The sequence below is a fragment of the Aquarana catesbeiana genome, linkage group LG01 (genome assembly GCF_042186555.1).
Source record: "Aquarana catesbeiana isolate 2022-GZ linkage group LG01, ASM4218655v1, whole genome shotgun sequence".
In the NCBI taxonomy this organism is placed as follows: domain Eukaryota; kingdom Metazoa; phylum Chordata; class Amphibia; order Anura; family Ranidae; genus Aquarana; species Aquarana catesbeiana.
Genome location: NC_133324.1, coordinates 774389732 through 774415997, shown reverse-complemented (window position 1 = coordinate 774415997; position 26266 = coordinate 774389732). Strand labels below are relative to the sequence as shown.

The window sequence follows — 26266 nt, the reverse complement described above, 5'->3', positions numbered from 1 at the left end:
TTTCGTTACATTGGTGGCAAGCAGTGGGATGCTTCCTGCAGTCTGGGACATCTAAACCTCCACCTGAATCCAAGTTCCGCATAGCAGGAGAGGAGGAGAGGTACAGTTACCAGCCGCCATGGAAGAGGAACTCGGAAGGAGGTTGTGAGAGATGCAGATACAGCACAGAGGACCAATATCAGAGCAGGTCCTCCTGGAATGGTATGATTCAATCCGCTGGGAACTCAGGAAGGAAGTGCTAGCTCGTGAGCAGCGACACCAGGGAAAAATTCTCTCCTCCTACCAGGAAAGGTACTGGTCACAGTACGAAGTGTGAATGGTGTTTTTGGGGGAACAACCACATAAGGAATGGAAAGATGAGTTAACCATTGATTAGCGTACCATTAGCACCGTCACTTTTTTTTTACATTTTATTTTTATTTTTGTATTATTTCCTTGCTGGATTAGCGCAGCACCACGCTTTATTTTTGTTTCACTGAGTATTAGGGGCAGGGTGTACCCCATCCGGTGCAGGCAGCTTCTCCATTAACTCCATTCTAACACACATGATAGCGCAGGAATAACCACACATTTTTGGATCTCCCTGGGGCTTGTAGTTCTCTTCCTGGGTCTGTACAGTGGAGAAGGGAGGGGCCTCTGACCTGGGCATGTACAGTATCAGTTTCACTCTTCAGTGTACAAGTGAATCACTCTGCTTGTATACTCTTGCTGATACATGCCCAGGTCAGAGGCCCCTCCCCTCTCCACTGTATAGACTCAGGAAGAGAACTACAAGCCCCAGGGAGATCCCATCGCCCACAGACACCACAGAGCTGCCGATTGCCCCCTCCCACCTCCCCCACTGTATAGTGAACTGAAGTGCAGGGGGAGATGCTGACCAGACTGTCAACCATTGATTGGTGAGCGACGATGGGGTAAAAGTGTGGGGTGGGGTACAGAGATGTGCTGGGGGTTGGGGGTGGAGTGGGTACACAGCACAGATGTGTTAGGTTCTTTCACACTGATGGACTGATCGGGTCCCCCTGTCAGTTTTTCAGGCAGACCCGATCAGACCATCCATTGACCTCTTTGGAGCGGTAGATGTCAGCAGACCTTTGTCCGCTAACACCAGCCACCATCCGATCCAGTCCACTAAAAACAGACAGATGGGAGATCCATTCCCCATCCGTCTGGCAGATCGGATTGGATTGTCTGTTTCCAACCAAAAGCCCCATAGAGAGCAGTGTGCTGTGTCGATGTCCACTCTACATCAGGGGACCAGACACAGACATGTCATCCGTTTACTCAGCGGTAATCAGGGGAGAGATACCCCACTGAGCAAACATATGCTGTCTACCATATGTAGGAGCTGTCCAGGAGGTGGGAATTGTTTAATGTTCCTGCAAATCAAATTAAAGTTGGCACAGTGGAAACGCCAGCCTGACACCCCCCAGTGTGTGGCACTTGGGGCAGACCCCCCCCCCGCCTCAGCACCCGCCCAGGATCTGTTTGATGATCTGGCCATTTTCGGCAGAACACTGGCTCTCTGATCCCCTGCACACATGGGGCTGCATTCTGGGCACAGGTGAGGCTGCATTCCTGGGCACAGGTGACGCTGCATTGCTGGGCACTGGTGAGGCTGCATTCCTGGGCACAGGTGAAGCTGAATTCCTAGGCACTGGTGAGGCTGCATTCCTGGGCACAGGTGAGGCTGCATTGCTGGGCACAGGTGAGGCTGCATTGCTGGGCACTGGTGAGGCTGCATTGCTGGGCACTGGTGAGGCTGCATTCCTGGGCACTGGTCAGACTGCATAGATGGGCACTGGTGAGGCTGCATTCCTGGGCACTGGTGAGGCTGCATAGATGGACACTGGTCAGGCTGCATAAGCCCTGCATTCTTTATGTAACGCACTCCTAAACTCTGAACTCTGTTTTTTCTTGTCTTATCTTCATAACATTTGGCAGTCATATCTCAAAAAATTCTAAGCATCTTTTTTTATCGTTATTTATGGACAAAATGTTAGAAATAACGTATATATGATACAATTTTTCCATAAACACATACCACAGGCACTGCATAAATAATTTGAGGAAAATATGCTTATAAAATAGTTTACCATTTGCCAATAAAAAAAATGACCTAGGATTTCATTTTAAAAATCTGGTCACCTTACATTACAGGGCTAGATCATCCTCACTGACTCAGGTGCTAATATAACTAATGTGAGTGCTGCTGGATCCCCTCCACCTCTGTATATAGTGTTCTGTGTGTACTGTGTGCTCTGTATGTACTGTGTGCTCTGTGTGTACTGTGTGCTCTGTATGTACTGTGTGCTCTGTATGTACTGTGCGCTCTGTGTGTACTGTGTGCTCTGTGTGTACTGTGTGCTCTGTGTGTACTGTATGTACTGTGTGTTGTATATGTACTGTGTGTTCTGTGTATAGTGTTTGCTCTGTGTATAATATACAATGTGTGTTCTGTGTATAGTGTATCCGGGTATTGGGAGCCGTGACAGCCGAGGATGGGCAGGTAAGGACCCCGAGGGGTTTGCGCCCCCCCCCCCCCCAAAAAAAAAGTTTTATCACCAGCCGCCACTGTGTTTGGGGGTGGGGGTGGGGAGGGGGTTGTGCTGATGGGGGGACTCGAGCAATTTTCTTTTGGGTGGAAGGAAAAAGATGACTTGATTTATGAGCTGCTTTAGGAATGATCCCCGTGCTAAGTGAGCAGCCAATTTCCCTTCAGTAAATTAACCATATAGTGTACAAGGACAAAGTGAACAAGAATCTGCAGAAAGAAAGAATATTACCCTAACCTGTGGCATTATGATTTTTCATATTACCATAGGTTACCTTTTGGTAAATACCATTATGCAAGCTAAGTATGGCGGGCAATTATGAAGCCGTATGTTTTCACTAATCCTGAGCTTCAGCTTTGAGGACTAAGAACAACATTATTTCTTCTTTTTTTTTCATATTTCTGCTAAAATATTCTAAAATAGAATATTGTTTTATTTTAGTAAAGGCAGTTCTTGATACTTCAAACATGAACTGTCAAATATGTCTCAGTCAGGTTGATGTATAAAAAACAAGCTGAACACGAATAATTTTTCTTTCATTTTTTGCTTTTGCTGTTAAGATAATTTTAGGTAGGTACAGCAAGGTGAGATGCTGAGGAGTGACAAGTCTCAATGTGTTTTGTCCATCTGTAGACCATGTAACCCATTTGTAAAAACCACTAAACATCACAATAAACTCTCACACTGCACCTTTATAAACATACAAAGTGCACTGTGAAGAGTGTGATGTCCTGTGATACTGCTTACTTTGTAAATGAGATAATAGGTTCATTTGTAGGTCTTATAAGTAAGCTATTGTCACACATAAGGCATGGGAAGCTAGGCACAGTTCTCCCTAACAGGTCCAAGAAACACTGAAAAATATAGATTCTGTGAGCCCGTCCTTTGATAAAAAAGGAGGCTGGAATTCACATTCCTTCAAATGATTGGTGCTTGTACCTCATCTGATCAGGGTCAAAGGCACAGCATTATCAGTGTTCTTTATTCCTGGTGGCAAACCTGCAACGTTTTTGTCCACCTGGGGGATTCACCACAAACTCTTGAGTGCAGTGAACATGTACACCATCTCTAGTCCATCTATGGTTTTATACTTCCTTCTGCAATACAGCATTATAGCATTACTTCAGATGCATGTCTTGTGTGTGTTTATTAACCTGTTGCCACCCGTTTAACACATAAATCCGATATACACTCACTGTTTACTTTATTATGTACACCTTGCTAGTACGGGGTTGGACCCCCTTTTGCCTTTAGAACTGCCTTAATTCTTCATGGCATAGTTTCAACAAGGTGTTGGAAACATTCCTCAGAGTTTGTGGTCCATATTGACATGATAGCATCACACAGTTCTTTCAGAATTGTTGGCTGCACATCCATGATGCAAATCTGCTTTTCCACCACATCCCACAGGTGCTCTATTGGATTGAGATCTGGTGACGGTGGAGGCCATTGGAATACAGTGAACCCATTGTCTTGTTCAAGAAACCAGTTTAAGATGATTTGAGCTTTGTGACATGGTACATTATCTTCTGGAAGTAGCCATCAGAAGATGGGTACACTGTAGTCATAAAGGGATGAACATGGTCAGCAACAATACTCAGGTAGGCCATGACATTTAAACTATGCTCATGCTTTCATGTTGTTTATGCCAAATTCTGACCCTACCATCTGAATGTTGCAGCTGAAATTGAGATCATCAGACCAGGCAGCATTTTTCCAATCTTCTATTGTACAATTTTGGTGAGCCTGTGCGAATTGTAGCCTCAGTTTCCTGTTCTTAGCTGACAGGAGTGGCACCCGGTGTGGTCTTCTGCTGCTGTAGTCCATTTGCTTCAAGGTTCGATGTGTTGTGCATTCAGAGATAGTATTCTGCATACCTTGATTGTAACGAGTGGCTATTTGAGTTACTGTTGCCTTTCTATCATCTCAAACCAGTCTGCCCACTCTCCTTTGACCTCCGACATCAACAAGGCATTTTCATCCACACAACTGCCGCTCACTAGATATTTTATCATTTTTGAGTCATTCTCTGTAAACCCTATAAATGGTTGCGCGTGAAAATCCCAGTAGATCAGCAGTTTGTGAGATGCTCAGACCAGCCCACCTGGCACCAACAACCATGCCACATTCAAAGTCACCTAAATCCCCTTTCTTCCTCATTTTGATTCTCGGTTTGAACATCAGCAAGTCATCTTCACCACATCTAGATGCCTACATGCATTAAGTTGCTGCCATGTGATTGGCTGATTATCATTTTGTGTTACCAAACAATTGAACAGGTGTACCTAATAAAGTAGTTGGTGAGTGCATATGTATATGCAGCACTAATCATAATAATAATAGTAATGGCCATATAAGACCTTATAAGCATCCATATAAGGAGTCTGACTCTAGAGAGAACAATCCCAACACCATTTTTAGTATATACAAGGATCCACACAATGCCAAAGTGAAAAAAACAGCTTACCAGACAGTGTTGACCCTCAAATTATTTTTGATATTGCCCTCTAGGCTTCAACACACTCTGGCCTCTGCTTAAAATTGACTGTTCACTGTATTAGAAACTGGCGATGGTTGCTTGAACCGATCAGACCTTGGCGCTGAGGACTGAAAAATTGTTTAAAGGCATCGGTCATCCGGCCACCTTCTTCACCACTCTTTCTCTGACTAAACGAAGTCTCAGCAACACGTTGTCCAGCACCAGGAAATGATAACCTCCCAGAGTCTGGAAATGCGCAAACCTTTCTTCAAGGTCTCCTGAAGATGTTTCATCTTCTGCTTCCTTTGTGAAGGCAGGATGAGTTCTGCAACTTTACCCTTGTAAGGTGGATCAAGAAGGGTTGTCAGCCAGCAATGATCCCTCTCCTTGATATCACAAATCCTAGGGTCCTTTCGCAGGCTTTGCAGATTCAGGGAGGCCAGCCAGCGTAAGTTTGCAGAGGCATGCAATTCTGAGTCTTCTGGGTCACTAAGGATCACATTATCCGTAACTACCTTCTCCCAGCCATGTGCAACTTTTTGGGTTTCTTGGGACTGAAAACCATCTCTTGAAGACTGCTGCTGAGTGTTATCCTCTACATCCATGCTGACACAATCATCCTCCTCTTCTTCCTGTGTGTTTGGTGGGCCTGCAGGAATGCTATCTGGATAAAGGAGGCCTTAAGAGGAAAGGAAGTCCTCCTCTTCCTCCCGCTGTTCTGCCTCAAGTGTCCTATCCATGATTCCACGAAGCGTGTGCTCCAGCAGGAAGACTAGAGGGACAGTGTCACTGATGCATGCATTGTCGCTACTCACCATCCTTGTGGCCTCCTCAAATGGTGACAGGACAGTGCATGCATCCTTGATCAGTAGCCACTGGCATGGCAAAAAGAAGCCAAGCTCCGCTGACCCTGTCCTGGTGCCATACTCACACAGGTACTCATTGATGGCCCTTGGCTGTGTGTGCAGCCGCTGCAGCATTGCCAACGTTGAGTTCCACCTGGTGAGCATATCACAAATGAGGCGGTTGGTGGGCAGGTTGCATTCCCTTTGAACGTCAGCCAGCCAATCACTGGCATTGTATGACCGGCAGAAATGACCACAGACTTTTCTGGCCTGCCTCAGGAGATCTTGTAAGCCTGAGTACCTGGTCAAGAACCGCTGCACTACAAAATTCAGGATGTGTGCCAAACATGGAACATGGGTCAAGTGTCCCTGTCAGAGGGCGGAGAGAATGTTGGCGCCATTGTCTCATATAACCATTCCTGGCTGAAGCTGGCATAGCGTCAACCACCTCTGAGCCTGCTCCTGCAGAGTTGACAGAATCTCTGCCCCAGTGTGGCTCCTGTCCCTTGGGCAGACCAACCCAAGCACTGCATGGCATCTTTTAGCCTGACTGCTTGCGTAGCCCTTTGAACCCCTACGGAGCACTGCTGGTTCAGAGGATAAATCTGCAGAAAAGGACAAAGAGGAAGAAGAAGAGGGTGGAGAAGAGAGCTGTGACAGAATCACCACTAACTTTTTGGAGGCGGAACAAGCTCCAACAACACTGAACCCTGTCCTGCATCCTTCATAGCTGCCAGCAGAGTTACCCAGTGCGCCGTGAAGGAAAGGCAACGTCCAACATATTGCCTTCTACATGCTGATAGAGAGCCGGAATGGCCTTCCGTGAAAAGAAATGGCATTTTGGAACCTGCCACTGTGGTACAGCACATTCCACAAATTCATGAAAGGGGACAGAGTCTACCAACTGAAAAGGCAGCAGTTGCAGTGCTAGCAATTTGGCCAAGCTAACATTTAGACGCTGAGAATGTGGATGGCTGGGAACAAATTTCTTCTTATGGTTCAGCAACTGGGGTAGGGAAATTTTCCTGCTAAAATCAATTAGTGGTGTACTGTTAGCAGATTGGCTGCAAGTACTTAGGACACCTATTGCTATACCTTCATTCTTAGTGCAGGTTTTTGAGAGGACTGGAGGTAAAGTAGGGTTGGAGATCCCAGATGGAAGAACAAGGAGAAGTCTGCCCTTTTCTATGATGTGGGTCTTTCAAGTGCCTTTGCCAACAGACTGCATGGCAGGTCGTCATATGTCTGGGCAAGCATGTGGTGCCCCAACGGCTGCTGCTCTGGCCATGCTTCAGATATAGGTTGCAAACAGCAATGGTGCGATCTGCTGCACACGTGTCAAAAAAGTCCCACACCAAGGTACTTTTAAAAGTCAGCTGGGAGTCAGCAGCGCCCTGCACCTGCGGAGCTCTGCAGTGTCATGCAATAGGGTGGCTGCCCTTAAACTGCCCACTAGAAGACATCCTGCAACTTGTTGAATTGTGCCTCCTCCTCCTCCTCTCTTCTCTCAGGCACCCAAGTACCGTCAGTGACCTCATCATCCCCTCCCTCCTCGTCACTGGAGCAAACTTGGTAGTATGCTGCAGCTGGGGGAACATGACTGCCAATTTCTTGTCCTTCTGTGGCACCCCCTCTCTCTAGGCTCGTGTTACTCCCTTCCTCAACCTGTGAACCAACATCGGAGCCTTCAGATCGCTGCGCATCCTCCAGCATCATGTAACCGACACTATGGTCAAATAATTCTGGGACTCTTCCGTGCATGATGGTGGGGCTACGGAAGTAGTGACTGTGGACAAGGAGCAGGTGGAATAGGCCGCTTTGGCAGCTGCGTTGGAAGGCAAAATACTCTAAACCTGGGTGACAGGGGATGAGGAGGATGAGGACAGCTTTGTTATCCACTCCACCAACTCTTCTGCATGTTGGGGCTCAATAACACGGCCAGCAGCAGAAAAAATGGACAAGTGTGTCCCACGGCCACCTGCAGAGGATGCACCATGTCCATGACAACCACTGTTGACTGTAGACACAGAGGCTGCTTGCCCTCTTTTAGTGGCCTGTGGGGGTCTGCCTCTCCTTGGTGGCCTTCCAGACATTATATATTTTTTGTTTTACAACACCACACTACACTGTATTATATACTGTGTACACCGCCTGAAATGTATTAAAACCTATACACCACCGAATGCACTGTGTATATAGGCTACACTGAATGCAGAGTATATATATATATATATATATATATATATATATATATATATATATATATATATATATATATATATATATATATATATATATATATATATTAATACACCGCCTGATGTGTATTAGAAACTGTACACAATGTATTAGATACCGTGTACACCACATGCACTGCATTAGCAACTGTACAACGGCTGCACTGTATTATATACTGTATACACCACCAGAAGTGTATTAGAAACTGTACAATGGCTGCATTGTATTGTATACTGTGTACACCACCAGAAGTGTATTAGAATCTGTACACACTGTATTAGATACTGTGTACAACGGCTGCACTGTATTCGAAACTGTACAACAGCTGCACTGTATTGTATATGGTGTACACCACCAGAAGTGTAGTAGAAACTGTACACTATATTAGTTACTGTGTACACGGCCTGAATTATATTAGAAAGTATGCACCACCTAATGCACTGTATATAAGCTGCTGAATGCAAAGTGTGTATGTATGTATGTATATATATATATATATATATATATATATATATATATATATATTAATACACCACCTGACATGTACAAGAAACTGTGCACACTGTATTAGAAACTGTACAACGGCCGCACTGTATTGTATGTATACTGTGTACACAACCAGAAGTGTACTAGAAACTGTACACACTGTATTAGATACTGTGTACACCACCAGAAATGTAATAGAAACTGTACACACTGTATTAGATACTGTGTACAATGTCTGCACTGTATTAGAAACTATAAACAACTGCACTGTATTGTATACTGTTACACCAGTATACACAGTATACAATACAGTACAGCCATTGTACAATTCTTTAAATTCCAAGAAGAGATCACAGCTCTTCTGTTTCCAGACAGTGCTGTGGCCCAATTGCCCAATCCAAATGCAGTGAGCCGGTTGCATGGGAGGCATTTTCCGCATGTCCTCCCTGGTACCCCTACCCAAAGAAATCCCCAAAGAAGATGTCGTGTCTGTAGAAAGTGCAGATATAGGCATGACACCTGCTTTTATTGTTCTGACCAACCTGGTGCATTGGTGACTGTTTCGAATGCTACTGCACACTAGTGGAGTATTAGCATAGGGTACAGCATTGCAAAGTCCTAGGCACACTTACACATTACACATTATGCTCACATTTTGAGAGACCCTAATCTGGAACGTTTACAGTTTACAGTTTATATAAAAGTGCAAAAAGCCAAAGCCAAAAATAGTTGTGGTTTTATTTTTCTTCTCTATTGTTCTCTCTCTTATGTTCACTCTCTATTGTCTGCTCCATTGTTCGCTCTCTATTCTATATCTATTGTTCTGTCTCTATTGTTACTGTATTTTAGAACTGTAATGTTTTATTTTTACTGTTTTATTGTATTTGCTTTGCAGGTATGGTATGTCTTACTGTTATACTGTAATGTTACTTTGTTTTATTGTTAACCATCATTTGCTTAGCAGGTACACCATTTAGCTGCAGCACAGGTTTATTTATTCTGACAGCAACAGCGTTTGCTCCCACGATCAGTAAAGCCATGACTCCAGCGCTGTAGGAGTTGATTTCACCACTACAGTTATAAACAGAGCATATATGCCGAAGCATGGGGCAGGGGTGGAGGAGCAATTTGCTCCTAACATTATGGGCAGATTGCCCCCATGTTTCGGCATATATTTTTAAGGGACAGATTGTGTTAATAAATCAAGTTGTTTTATTGAGTTAATGTTTTATCGTTACCGTTGTTTGCTTTTCAGGTACGCCATTCAGCTGCAGCACTGATTTATTTATCTTGACAGCAACAGCGTTTGCTCTCACGATACGAAAATTAGCTACTCCAGCGCTGTAGGAGGTGATTTTACCACCTCAGTTAAAAAAATGGTGCATGTATGCCCATCATTAGAAGTGGGTGGATGAAGGGCGGTATTCTAATGGTGGGCATACCCACCGATCAGTCTCTTTTTTTCGTTCAGACCACAGGCTGCATGAAAAAAAACATTACAATATATGCCCAACAAGGACCAGCAACGTAATGGTATGTTGCTGGACTTTGAGTGGTTATACCAGAATGATGCCTGCAGGTTTAGGTATCATCTTGGTATCATTCTTTTCAGCCAGCGGATCGGCTTTCATGTAACAGCAATCCTAGTGGCTAATTAGCCTTTAGACTACTTTAGACTGTCCCCCCTCCCACTGTCTTCCATGGTTTTCTCGGGCTCTCCTGTCCCAACAGGGAACCCGAGAATGCAGCCGGTGGTTTCGCCAGCTGGCCATAGAGCTGATCAGAGACCAGAATGTCTCCAATCATCTCTATGGCCTAAGAAACCAGAAGCTACAAGCATTTCATGACTTAGGTTTCGCTGGATATAAACAGCGCCATTGGGAAATTGGGAAAGCATTTTATCACACTGATCTTGGTGTGGTCAGATTCTTTGAGGGCAGAGGAGAGATCTAGGGTCTAATAGACCCCAATTTTTTCAAAAAAGAGTACCTATCACTACCCATTGCTATCATAGGGGATATTTACATTCCCTGAGAAAAAAATAAAAAATAAAATTAAAGGAACATTTTAAAATGAAACCAAAAAAATCAAAGTAAAAGCACCCCTGTCCTCCCGTGCCCACGCGCAAAGGCGAACGCAAGCATTGGTCTGGTGTCATATGTAAACAGCAATTGCACCATGCATGTGAGGTATCACCGTGAAGGTCAGATTGAGGGCAAAATTTTAGCAGTAGACCTCCTCTATAAATCTAAAGTGGTAACCTATAAAGGATTTTAAAAGCTTTTAAAAAAAATGTATGTAGTTTGTTGCTGCTACACGTTTGTGCGCAATTTTAAAAATGTCATGTTTGGTATCCATGTACTCGGCATAAGATCATCTTTTTTATTCCATCAAACATTTGGGCAATATAGTGTGTTTTAGTGCATTCAAATTAAAAAAAGTGTTTTTTTTTTTAAAAATAGCGTTTGAAAAATCGCTGAGCAAAAAAAGTTGCAACACCCACCATTTTAATCTGTAGGGCCTTTGCTTTAAAAAAACATATAATGTTTGGGGGTTCAAAGTAATTTTCTAGCAAAAAAAAAAAAATTCATGTAAACAAAAAGTGTCAGAAAGGGCTTTGTCTTCAAGTGGTTAGAAGAGTGGGTAATGTGTGACATAAGCTTCTAATGTTGTGCATAAAATGCCAGGACAGTTCAACCCCCCCCCCCCCAACTGACCCCTTTTTGAGAAAGTAGACACCCCAAACTATTTGCTGATAGGAATGTTGAGTCCATGGAATATTTTATATTTTGCCACAAGTTTCAGGAAAATTACAAACTTTTCTTTTGTGCACAAAGTTGTCACTAAATGATATATTGCTCACACGTGCCATTGTGCCATTGTCATATGTGGAATTACAACTCTAAATACATTCTGCTCCTCTCCTCATTATGGGGATATCTCATGTGTGAGACTTTTTGGGAGCCTAGCCATGTACAGGACCCCAAAAACCAAGCACCACCTTCAGGATTTCTAAGGGTGTAAATTTTTGATTTCACTCCTCACTACCTATCACAGTTTCGAAGGCCATAAAATGCCAGGATAGAACACCCCCCCCCCCCCAAATGACCCCATTTTGGAAAGAAGACACTTCAAGCTTTTTGCTGAGAGGCATTTTGTGTCCATGGAATATTTAATATTTTGCCACAAGTTTCGGGAAAATTACAATTTTTTTTTTAAACAAAGTTGTCACTAAATGATATATTGTTCAAACATGGCATAGTTATATGTGGAATTACACCACAAAATACATTCTGCTGCTTCTCCTGAGTATGGAGATACCACATGTGTGAGACTTTTGGGGGCCTAGCCGTGTACAGGCCCCAAAAACCAAGCACCGCCTTCAGGTTTTCTAAAGACGTAAAATTGGGATTTTACTCCTCACTACCTATAACAGTTGCGAAGGGACTGAAATGTCCAAATAGCACAAAACCTCCCCAAATGACCCCATTTTGGAAAGTAGACACCCCAAGGTATTTGCTAAGATGCATGGTGAGTATTTTGCAGTTCTCATTTATTTTTGAAAATTAAGGAAGAAAAGAAAAGTGTATTTTTTTTTTTTCAATATTCAAAACTTTGTGACAAAAAGCGAAATCTGCAAAATACTCAACATGCCTCTCAGTAAATAGCTTGGGGTGTTTACTTTCCAAAATGGGGTCATTTAGGGGGATGGGGTTGTGCTATCTGGGCATTCCATGGCCTCCAAAACTGTGATAGGCAGTGAGGAGTGAAATCAAAAATGTATGCCCTTAGAAAGCCTGAACGCGGTGATTGGTTTTTCGGGGTCTTGACTGCGCAGTTAGACTCCAAAAAGTCCCACACATGTGGTATCCCCATACTCAGGAGAAGCAGCAGAACGTATTTTGGGGTGTAATTCTACATATAACCATGCCATGTTTGAACAAAATATGATTTAGTGACAACTTTGTGTAAAAAACAAAAACAAAAAAAATTTTAATTTTCTCGAAACTTGTGGCAACATATAAAATATTCCATGGACTCAACATGCCTCTCAGAAAATAGGTTGAGGTGTCTTCTTTCCAAAATGGGGTCATTTGGGGGGCGGGGCTTGTGCTATCTTTACATTTCATGGCCTCCGAAACTGTGATAGGTAGTGAGGAAGTGAAATCACCATTTTACGCCCTCAGAAAGACTGAAGGCGGTGCTTGGTTTTTGTGGGTCCTGTACACGGCTAGGTTCCCAAAAAGTTTTACACATGTGGTATCTCCGTACTCAGGAGAAGCAGCAGAATGTATTTTGGGGTGTAATTCCACATATGCCCATGGCATGTTTGAGCAATATTTCATTTAGTGACAATTTTGTGCAAAAAAAAAGTTTGTCATTTTCCCGCAACTTGTGTCAAAATATAAAATATTCCATGGACTCAACATGCCTTTCAGCAAATAGCTTGAAGTGTCTTCTTTCCAAAATGGGGTAATTTGGGGTCATTTTGTGCTATCTTGGCATTTTATGGCCTTCGAAACTGTGATAGGTAGTGAGGAGTGAAATCAAAAATTTACATTGTTAGAAATCCTGAAGGCGGTGCTTGGTTTTCGGGGGTCCTGTACACAGCTAGGCTCCCAAAAAGTCTCACACATGAGGTATTCTCATACACAGGAGAAGCAGCAGAATGTATTTTAGGGTGTAATTTCACATATAACCATGGCACATGTGAGCAATATATCATTTAGTGACAACTTTGTGTAATTTGTTTTTAAATTTATCAATCACTTGTGACAAAAAAATAAAATATTCAATGTGCTCAGCATGCCTCTCAGCAATTTCCTTGGGGTATCTACTTTCCAAAATGGGGTCATTGGGGGGGGGGTGTACTGCCCTGCCATTTTGGCACCTCAAGAAATGAGATAAAAAAGTAATAAACTAAAAGCTGCGTAAATTACAGAAAATGTACCCTAGTTTGTAGACGCTATAACTTTTGCTCAAACCATATATATATATTTTTGCCATTTTTTTTTACCAAAGACATGTGGCTGAATACATTTTGGCCTAAATGACTGAAATTGAGTTTATTGGATTTTTTTATAACAAAATGTAGAAAACATAATTTCTTTTAAAAAATTTCTGTCTTTTTGCAGAGGCAATCAAATACCATCAAAATAAAGCTCTATTTGTGGGAAAAAGTAATGCAAATTGAGTTTGGGTACAGCATTGCATGACCGCGCAATTACCAGTTAAAACAGCGCAGTGCCAAATTGTAAAAAGTGCTCTGGTCATTGAGCAGCCAAATCCTCCGCGGCTCAAGTGGATATAGAGTAAACACAGGTGATTAGATCAGTTTCACTGCTTTAGTAATTACCACAGCCATTTCATTTGAGGGAAATCCTGAAAACATGACCTGTTGGAGTGCCTTGAGGACTGGAGTTGAGAAACACTGTACTAGACTGACTGTATATATGTATATGTATATATGTATATATATATATATATATATATATATATATATATATATATATATATATATATATATATATATATATATATATATATATCAAATACACTGCCACTAACTGAATAACCTGCCTGCTTAATCTAACTCAAGCTATCTCTCTGTCCACACCAATGATACTACACACGGCCGATATGTAAGCAGGCTTATATAGTGTGGGACGTGGACTTAGTCCCCCTGAGCCATTATTGGTTAAAGGCACCTTGCCTTTGGCCAATTATGGCTCTCTCAGCAAAGCGCACTGTGATTGACCAAAGCATGCAGATCAGGTGCATGCTTTGGCCAATCATAATACATCAATGCACTGCGATCTTGCAGTGCTTTATGGAGCGTTCCGCGGCGCTTGAATTTCCCTGCGAATGCCCCATAATGTTCGCTGTTCTGCGAGCGGGCAAACATCCGATGTTCGAGTCGAACTTATGTTTGACCCGAATATCAAGCTCATTCCTAGTCATGACACTGTTACATGCTATACAGAGGGGAATGGTAACTAGTATTTTTCCTCTGATTCTGAATCACCAATGTAAGCTTTACTAATCTTTTGGATATGGGCGACTTTACAGCATTGGACCAGTCTGGCTAGAAGACCCCAAGACATTGAAAGGTCTAAAATATTTTCTACTTTGTTCAATATGTCATTCCTGTCTAAATTTGATTATGTTTTACAGGTTATGATTTGACTAAGGCCATGTGTCGACAGGATTTTGTTTCAAACTGGCTTCAAACTGGTTTTGCATTCCCATAAAAGTCTATGGAACTTGAAGCTGGTGCAATGCAGATCAGAAGGAGGTCAACTGCAGATCAAATGCTCCTGTCAATGAATTCTGAAGTGTCAAACTGATGTCATACTGATCGGTATAAGCTTAAAACTTGTTGACAAGTCTTTTTTTACTGACATTGTTGTCACATAAATGTCTTAATGGTGTAGTATTTATTTTTTCATTTTTCAGTCATAGACATTTTTAGTTTCATGATTTGATTTATTTACTGATAAACACTGCATATTTGAGTTTATTAGTAAAACCCACAACTTATTTGCTTGTGACTAGCATATACACTGCACACATTTTTTTTATGCTACACTTGAATTTCCACATTCTATGAATGTCAAGTTTTGTTAACCACTTGCTTACTGGGCACTTAAACCCTTTCAGCGCTGACGCACTTTGAATGACAATTGCGCGGTCATACAGCGCTGTACCCAAATTACATTTTTATCATTTTTTCCCACTAATAGAGCTTTCTTTTGATGGTATTTGATCACCTTTGCGGTTTTTATTTTTTGTTAAAAAAATGTAAAAAGACCGAATTTAAAAAAAAAAAAAAAAAAAATTATATTTTGTTATAAAAATTTAAAAAAGGTAATTTTTCTCCTTCATTGATGTACGCTGATGAGGCGGCACTGAGGGCACCGATAGGTGGCAGTGATGGGCACTGATGGGTGGCAATAATGGGCACTGATCAGTTACATTGATGGGCAGCACTGCTAGGTGGCACTGATTGGCACCACTGGTGGGCATTGATAGGTGGAATTTGTGGGCATTGATAGGTGGCACTTGTGGGCATTGATAGGTGGCACTCATGGGCATTGATAGGTGGCACTGGTGGGCACTGTCAGTTGGCAATGGCAGGTGGCACTGGCAGGGGGTACTGGTGGCACATATGAGGCAGAATTGCCTCTTCCTCTTCGGGACCGATGTCCCTTGCAGATAAGCCGGTAATCGGCTTTTTTTTTTCTCATTGTGCTGTCAGCGTGAGGAGAAAAAAAAAACGATCACAGAGCTTTTGTTTTAATCATGTGATCAGCTGTCATTGGCTGACAGCTGATCACATGGTAAGGGGCCAGGACCGGCCCCTTACTGGGATCGGTGATCACCCTAGTCTCAGTGACTCGGTAATCACAGCGCGCTCTGGGCGCGCCCCATAGGGCGTGCACAGGGCGAGTGCACAGGGGAAGCCGTCATATGACGGCCTCCCAGAAATTCAGGCGCTGTGGCCGTCATTCGGCTATAGCGCGCATGTCAAACGGTTAAACATTGATATGATATAGCATAATGGTTGAACTGAATATATTCAGTTCAAATGAACACACTCAATACAGTACATACTGTATGTTATACATTCTAATTTGGCATATATGCCGGCTCCTATTTCACCTGCCTCCTCTATTCACTGCGGGAAAAGTTGGTATTTGTAAAGGAGTAGAAATATCCTTTCTACTCCTCTACATATGATTTGTCTGAGAACAGGTCAACCTAGAACAAAGCACGGCATTGTGGGAAACAGGCTGAGTATTTGTAGATGTGATTGCTAAACTTATACCTTCCCTTAAAGATCTATCATTATAACTTTTATTTTATAGTTCTACCGCTTATGGGACAAAGAATGTGCATTTACATATATATTCATGAATATAATTAGAATCTCTTTTATAAACTAGATTTATGTTTACAGTTCCCTACATTTACATACACCATACTAATGACAAAGCTGGTTGTGATGGTTGTAAGCAGTAATAGTAGAGCATTTTATCTAGCTCAGTTATACAGATGTATAAAAAGTGCTGTACTCAGTAGTCCCCTAGTGCACATGGGGTTCATATTTTTAATTCAGAAGATGTACATATAAATAAATCATAAGCCCTCAATTATTTACCAACTTTTTATTTTCAAATATTCATGGTAAAGTTGCTTTTCATCCTGTAAATGTCCCTACGAGACTTTTGTATATACCACACTGGTGATTATGTGACTTTATTTCCTTGAACGACCTCTTTCATCAAGCAATGACACATACTTTACTACTAAGTCATTCTAGTGCATCTGCTCTATTGCATTAAATTATAGGGAACTATAAATATATATATATATATATATATATATATATATATATATATATATATATATATATATATATATATATGTATAGTATATATGTACAGTGAGTACACCCCTCACATTTTAGTAAATGTTTGATTATATCTTTTCATGTGACAACACTGAAAAAATGACACTTTGCTACAATGTAAAGTAATAAGTGTACAGCTTGTATAACCGTGTAAATTTGTTAATCAAACAAAAAATGCCACGCTATTCACTGTAAGCAAAACTGTGCGATAAACTGTGCGCACCACTCTGTAGCAGGCAGAAATGTTAAAAACTCCAGTGAGATTATATGTCCATATTCATCCTCCGCAGCTACTTGAGCTGGCGGTGGGGCCCCTTCCTACACTATCCTGTCCCCTGCCCAACGCGTGTAGACACAGAGATGTGTCTTCCTCAGGGGGCATACGTACATATAATCTCACTGGAGTTTTTAACATTTCTACCTGCTAAAAAGTGGTGCGCTGTAAGCACCCATAATATGTGAGTATTTTATGGAGGATAATTTTTTTAATAAAAAGCTTTTAAATGATAAAGCACTATCGAGCCTTATCTCTCCACATATGTACCGAGGATAACTACACTGAATAGCCCAGAATCCTGCAGAGTCCAAACTTACAGTGGGGACGGAAAGTATTCAGACCCCCCTAAATGTTTCACTCTTTGTTATATTGCAGCCATTTTCTAAAATCATTTAAGTTCATTTTTTTTCCTCATTAATGTACACACAGCACCCCATATTGACAGAAAAACACAGAATTGTTGACATTTTTGCATATATATTAAAAAAGAAAAACTGAAATATCACACGGTTCTAAGTATTCAGACCCTTTGCTCAGTATTTAGTAGAAGCACCCTTTTGATCTAGTAGACATGTGCAGGATGAAAACATTTGTTTAGTTTAGTTTAGTTTAGTTTCAGTTCGTTATTTAACTAAATTCGTTTAGTTAAATTAGTTGCATTCATTACATTCATTTTCGGGATTCGTTAAGTTTCGTATTCGAATTCGAAAAAATTCAACCTCATTCCAAAAAACTATCAAATTTGAAAAAAATTCTACCGAATTCGAAAAAAACTATCAAATTTGAAAAAAATTCTACCGAATTCGAAAAAAAATATCAAATTCGAAAAAATTCTACCGCATTAGAAAAAAAACTATCAAATTCGAAAAAATTCTACCGCATTAGAAAAAAAACGATCAAATTCGAAAAAATTCTACTGCATTCGAAAAAAATTTGACCGAATTTGAAGAAGTAAACTATATATAACCTTTTTGCGAAATTTGAATTTCATATAGAATGAAATCGAATTCCAATAGAAAGGATTAAAATAGAATAGAAAATAAGAATAGCATGCAAAAACAATAGAACAGAATAGAAAAAAATATAATATATTCTGATCTAATCTTTTCTATTCAAATTCGAATTCATTCTGTACCAAATTCCAATTCCGGAGGATGTTTTATATATATTGTTCTATTGTTTTTTCTATTCTAGTCTTTTCTATTAGAATTCGATTTCATTCTATTTCTATATAACCATTTTCTGAAATTCGAATTTGGTATAGAATGAATTTGCATTCAAATAGAAAAGATTAGAAAAAAAATTGAAAATAATAGAAAAGAATAGCATAGAAAAACCATAGCCCAGCTTAGAAAAAAATAATAAATATATATATATATATATATATATATATATATATATATAAAACCATCTTCCGAAATTCAAATTTCGTATAAAATGAATTCGAATAGAAAAGATTAGAATAGAGTAGAAAAGAATAGACTAGAAAAACAGTAGAACAGAATTGAATAAAACATTATATATATATATATATATATATATATATATATATATATATATATATATATATATATATATATATATATATATATATATATATATATATATATATATATATATATATATATATTATTCTATTCTGTTCTATTGTTTTTCTAGTCTATTTTCAATTATTTTCTATTCTAATCTTTTCTATTCAAATTCATTCTCGAATTTCGTCTAGAATGAATTCAAATTCGAATAGAAGAGAATAGCATAGAAAAATAATGGAACAGAATAGAAAAAAATTATTATATATATATATATATATATATATATATAGATAGATAGATAGATAGATAGATAGATAGATAGATAGATAGATAGATAGAGATATAGATATAGATAGATATCTATCTATATCTATATCTATATCTATATATATATATATATATATCATCTTCTGAAATTCAAATTTCATATAGACTGAAATCAAGTTTGAATAGAAAAGATTAGATTAGAATAGAAAGTAATAGAAACTAATAGCATAGAAAACAATAGAACAGAATAGAAAAAAATATTATATATATATATATATATATATATATATATATATATATATATATATATATATATATATATATATATATATATATATATTGAAGTGTAGAGGAGAACCACACACAGCTTTCAATCTAGTGTCAGCAAACAGGTCCTCCCACCGACCTTGTATATATAAAAATAAAGATCAGATATGTTCTGACTGATCTAAGGAAGGGTGCGAACATATCAGCCTGAAACGTAATCTTTGTCTGAACAGATGATTGTAATGATTTTGTTTGGAATTACTCTACTTGCTTTGTAATCTTTTTCTAATGATTTGATGGAATAAAGCAACAGATTTTTAAGTGCAGCAACCTTTGGAACGTATATATATATATATATATAATACCATTTTCTGAAATTCAAATTTCGTATAGAATGATTTTGAATAGAAAAGATTAGAATAGAAAATAATAAAAAAGAATAGAATAGAAAAACAATAGAACAGAATAGAATAAAATACAATGTATGTTTTTCTAATTTATTCTTTTCTATTATTTTCTTTTCTATTCTAATCTTTTCTATTCAAATTCAAATTCATTCTATACGAAATTCGATTTTCAGAAGCCATGTTACGAAATTCGAATTTCGTATAGAATGAATTCGAATTTGAATAGAAAAGACTATTAAAGAATAGAAAATAATAGAAAAGAAAAGCATAGAAAAACAATAAAACAGAATAAAAAAAATATTATATATATGTATTCTATTGCTTTATGATTTTATATTCTATTTTATTGTATTTTTTAGAAAATCGATTTCTATTGTTTTCAAATTCGATTCAAATTTGTTTTCGAATTCGATTATGTTTTCGACTTCGATTCGAATGTTTTTGACTTCGAATTTGTTTTCGAATTCGATTCGAATTCATTCGTTTTTTTTCGGATTCGTTTAAATTCATCACTTTTGTAATTTGGAAATTCGGATGCATCCGAATTTCCGAATAATGAAAAATTCGTCCGAATTTTGATTCGGAACGAAACGAAATGCACATGTCTATAATACAGCCATGAGTCTTTTTGGGAAAGATGCAACAAGTTTTTCACACCTGGATTTGGGGATCCTCTATCAGGTTGGATGGTAAACGTTGGTGGACAGCCATTTTTAGGTCTCTCCAGAGATGCTCAATTGGGTTTAAGTCAGGGCTCTGGCTGAGCCATTCAAGAACAGTCGCGGAGTTGTTGTGAAGCCACTCCTTCGTTATTTTAGCTGTGTGCTTAGGGTCATTGTCTTGTTGGAAGGTAAACCTTTGGCCCAGTCTGAGGTCCTGAGCACTCAGGAGCAGGTTTTCGTTCAGGATATCCCTGTACTTGGCCGCATTCATCTTTCCCGATTGCAACCGGTCGTCCTGTCCCTGCAGCTGAAAAACACCCCCACAGCATGATGCTGCCACCACCATGCTTCACTGTTGGGACTGTATTGGATAGGTGATGAGCAGTGCCTGGTTTTCTCCACACATACCGCTTAGAAAGTTCTATCTTGGTCTCATCAGACCAGAGAATCTTATTTTTCACCATCTTGGAGTCCTTCAAGTGTTTTTTAGCAAACACCATGTGGGCTTTCATGTGTCTTGCACTGAGGAGAGGCTTCTCTTGGGCCACTCTTTCATAAAGCCCCGACTGGTGGAGGGCTGCAGTGATGGTTGACTTTCTACAACTTTCTCCCATCTCCCGACTGCATCTCTGGAGCTCAGCCACAGTGATCTTTGGGTTCTTCCTTACCTCTCTCACCAAGGCTCTTCTCCCCCGATAGTTCAGTTTGGCCAGACGGCCAGCTCCAGGAAGGGTTCTGGTCGTCCCAAACATCTTCCATTTAAGGATTATGGAGGCCACTGTGCTCTTAGGAACCTTAAGTGCAGCAGAAATTTTTTTGTAACCTTGGCCAGATCTGTACCTTGCCACAATTCTGTCTCTGAGCTCTTCAGGCAGTTCCTTTGACCTCATGATTCTCATTTGCTCTGACATGCACTGTGAGCTGTAAGGTCTTATATAGACAGGTGTGTGGCTTTCCTAATCAAGTCCAATCAGTATAATCAAACACAGCTGGGCTCAAATGAGGGTGGAGAACCATCTCAAGGATGATCAGAAGAAATGGACAGCACCTGAGTTAAATATATGAGTGTCATAGCAAAGGGTCTGAATACTTAGGACCATGTGATATTTCAGTTTTTCTTTTTTAATAAATCTGCAAAAATGTCAACAATTCTGTGTTTTTCTGTCAATATGGGGTGCTGTGTGTACATTAATGAGGAAAAAAAATAACTTAAATAATTTTAGCAAATGGCTGCAATATAACAAAGAGTGAAAAATTTTAGGGGGTCTGAATACTTTCCGTCCCCACTATAAATGTGCGGTTACATGCCCTGAGATAAGCAGAATAACACAGGGGAAGCACAAATTTGATGTCACTAATATTTGGATAAGTGTGGAGCACCAGCATAAGGATTCAATCATATTGAAAATATAAAGGACTTTATTGATGAATTGTGAGCACCTTTTGTCACTTTAAATGATTAAGTATTAATTATATTTAGCACGTCAGCACTTTATTAATATCATGTAATGTTTATTTTATTGAACAACATTTCTATATTGGATTTATGAGTTATTGCACAGTTTTGCTTACAGTGAATAGCACTGCATTTTTTGTTTGATTTACATTATTGAGCACAAACATATGGGAGTGTGCGGATTGAGCCAAGGGTCCAAATCCATCAGAGGAAGCCCAAGATTTTTGACGAAAGCTGGGAGATCCACAGGAGAATGGAGGATTAATAAATGGCCATCTTTTTTTTCGTCTGAAGGTGAAATGGGAAGCCCCATCCATATATAATCTCTGCTTCCTGTGTAACTTTTGTTAATGGTCGAAACACTCTTTGCTTGGCCAAAATCCGTTTCGACAGATCTTAATACAAAGTAATTTGTGCACCTTCAAAATCGATACTATTCTTCTCCCGTGCTTCTGTTTAAAAAAGTGCACTCGGCATATTACATCACGGGGGAGCATAGCAGAAGGGTTACGTAATCCAGGGATTCAATGGACCCTGTCTAAATTGATTGGGTCTGTAACTGCTTTGCCCAGTAGTGTATTAAAGATGTTTGTCACTGTAGGTGTTAAGTCTTCCAATTTTATTGACTCAGGCAAACCCCTGATACGAATATTATTTCGTCGATGGCGGTCATCGACATGAGACCAAAGCGTCTGAATCTGGGTATGCTGATCAAAAATCGCCATCTGATGGTTTTCTTGCACCTTCAGTACAGGTGGAATAACCTTTTCCACTTCCGCCAGGCGGTCATGGAAGCTTTGGAAACTAGACTGGAGATATCCTTTTTATGGCTGTCTTCCATTTTCTGAAGCATTGCTTCCAATCTCTTTTTGTTGGCACCAATTGGAGGTATTTCTCTAGCAGATGTCAGCTGCTGAGATGATCTTTGAAAGAGGAAAGATGGGAAGGCTGGGGGGAGTGAATGATCTGGCTAAAAGGGGGGGCGATTGTGAATGTAATTATTGAGTAATTCCTAGTTGGAATTTTATGCATGACGTCTGCATTTCCCCTGATCGCCCCCGAGGAACCTTTGTGGAAACTTTTGTTTCTTTAGAGTTAAAGTGGTTGTATACCCTTTTTTTTATATTTTTACCTAAAGGCAAGCCTATAATAAGGCTTACCTGTAGGTAAAATGAATATCTCTTAAACGGCTGAAGGTCTGGCAGATGCTGCCGCACCATTACCGGAAAGAAGTCTCATGCGCATGAGTGACGACATGGCAGCTCCCTCAGCGGTGACCGGGATCAGCTGCCGACGCCTTGTTCTAAGTTAAGTTTCTAAGTTAAGTATTTCATAATGAGCTAGTATGCGGTGCATTTTAGCTCATTATAACTTTGCCTTACAGGTTTTTTTTTTTTTTTTACTTTTATTGCGGGTATACAACTGCTTTAATTATATGATTTTTTTTTTTTGGTGTATACTTGTGTATAAACACGTATGGGTACATTCATGTGAATATAGGAGGTTTGTAATGGAATACAGTAATATGTTAAAAAATTAATTGCTGTTAGCTTTGGAGGGGCATCGGGGGAGACGACACGGGTGGGAGGAGGTGTTGTGAACGTAATTAATAAGTAAATTTATAGGAGCATCAATTCCTAGTTGGAATTTTATGGATGAAGTGTTAATTATTTGATGTTTTTTTTTTTCTTTCTTCTATTCTTTTTTTTTTTGAGCAGGAGTGGCCCCACGGCCCAAGACTATCCCTTTCCCCCTATAGGCTTCCACCTGGGCTGGTACAGGCGGTTAATTTGTCACAATAGACACACTGTTTTTTTGAGACCAGTTAGAACTGGACTCTTTTTTAGTTTTTTGTTTTTTTATTTATTTATTTATTTCCCTTTTTTCTCCTTCCTTTATTTTTTTTGTGGACAGACAGGGCCCAACAATAAATTGCACACTAAAATGTAATATTCACTATGGAGGCAAAAAATTTGGGTCACTTAATGTTAGGGGTCTTAATATGCCACAGAAGAGATTGCAGATTTTATATGATATGCATAAGCAAAGAGTTCAGATACTCTTCTTACAGGAGACACATTTTAAAACACCATCAGTACCACATATGCCTACTTGCTACTATAGTATTGATATCTCAGTAATAATCCTGTTAGTAAATCTAGAGGTGTGGCCATAGGCTTCTTTACCTCGCTCTCAGTCTTGGACATTCAGGAAGTAAGTGATCCAGGGGGTCTATTTTTATACTTAAATGTAAAATTAATAATATTATGTTTACTTTGGCTAATGCCTATGCTCCCAACCCGGGTCAGATATCTGTGATGCTTGCTCTTTTGCGCAAATTAGGCCCTCTGGCTGAGGGAAGGATAGTTCTAGGAGGAGATTTAAATATTGTATTTGACTCAACACTGGACACTACGTCTACCTCCAGGCGCTTCTCTTTGCCTCAGATCAATCTTCTCAAGTGCCGATTGCATGATTTTCAGCTAGTTGATGTGTGGCGGGTGTTACACCCAACTGAGCGTGATTATACCTGTCATTCGTTAACTCATAACACTTATAGTAGGATAGACATGTTTTTTGTTTCACATAACTTACTTAATTGACAACCCTGGACATACATCGGAACTCAACTTTGGTCAGACCATTTCCCGCTTTTTTTTTTTGTAATTAATATACCGTGATTTTCTAAATCTGTAGCTTCTTGGAGGCTGGATGAAAGCCTCTTATAAAATGAATCGACATGATCAAGCTCAGTTTTTATCAGATCACACGTGGGATACGACAGAGCAACCACTTAAATGAGAGGCTTTGAAGTGTGTCATAAGGAGTATCCTCATTTCTGAAGGTGCATATTTAAAAAAGCATGATCTGCAGAGATTACACAGCTCCCACAGGAAATTCAAAAGCTTGACCTTGCCCATAAATGTGCACTTGAGGCTCATGTACTTCAGCTATTAGAAAAGACATAAAGATCGTTTACTTGACATGGCGTACTGTAAACATAAAGACCGCCGAATGCATAGAACTATGTATGAATTTGGTAATAAGGCTGGTAGACCACTGGCCAGGTCAATTCTGACTAAACTAAATTGTACTTTTATTCCCAAACTTCGATGCCCTAAAAAGGGCTTGGTACATACTTCTGAAGACGTTTCTGGGACCTTTCAAGAATATTATAGGACACTTTATAATATTCCAACACAAAGGGACGCAAAATAATTGGCCCAATACATCTTGAATATGGCCCTTCCAAGATTAGATTAGGATACTGCTAACTTATTGAATATGCCTTTCACTACACTGGAAATTCAACAAACAATTAAGGAACTTCCAATGGGTAAGAGTCCAGGTCCTGATGGTTTTTCAACTGTGTTCTATAAACTATTTCAGGACATTTTATCACCAATTTTGGACACTACATTCAACTCAATTTCAGATTCATGTACTTTCTCTCATCAAGCGCTTGAAGCTCATATTACTCTCATTCATGTAGACCAGAAAGATCCTGCCGAATGTTTATATTATCGTCCAATTTCTTTAATAAATGTTGATCTTAAAATATATGCCCAAATAATAGCAGATCGTTTACAAGTAGTTATTCCTTCTATTATTGGTTTAGATCAAGTGGGCTTTTTTCCAACTCGAGAAGCAAGGGATAACACTATTAAAATATTATCTCTTATCTCACACTGCCAGCTACAAAAAGTCCCATTATGTCTTCTTTCGCTAGATGCAGAAAAGGCATTCGATCGCCTAGATTTGGAGTTTTTGAAAGCAACATTAGAACAACTAGGTTTATCTTCAGGCTTAATTCAAAAAAGGATGGCCTTGTTCCATTAACTCGTATTAGAGTGAATGACTTACTTTCGGACCCATTTCATATATCGAATGGAACCCGCCAGGGGTGTCCCCTCTCGCCGCTCCTGTATATACTAGCAATGGAGCATTTGGCGATGACCTTGCGTACTAACAACACAATACAGGGTGTTGAAATTGTTGGTAAGCAATATAAGATAAGTTTGTTTGCGGACGATCTCTTGCTCCACATAACTAATCCAATAATTGCATTTCAGGCGCTTTTAAAGAAATTGGATCTTTTCGGTACTCTAAGCCAGTGGTCTTCAAACCTGTCCTCATGGCCCACTAACAGGCCAGGTTTGCAAGATAACTGAAATACATCACAGGTGATATCATTTGCTGTTCAGTGATTGCAGTATTCTAGTCTGCATCTCCCCAAGGTAATACATAAAACCTGGCCTGTTAGTGGGCCCTGAGGACAGGGTTGATGACCACTGCTCTAAGCAATTTTAAAATTAATGCGGCAAAATCACATTGTCTAAATATTACTCTTGCGGATGACGTGCAAGTTTCTCTTGCTGATA

At 39.7% G+C, this 26266-nt stretch overlaps 1 protein-coding gene across 1 annotated transcript in view; it reads right to left on the bottom strand.

The window, feature by feature from the left end:
• The window catches only part of GALNTL6 (polypeptide N-acetylgalactosaminyltransferase like 6), a 2428129-nt gene that overhangs the window by 63294 nt on the left and 2338569 nt on the right, over positions 1–26266 (bottom strand). The window lies entirely within an intron of this gene.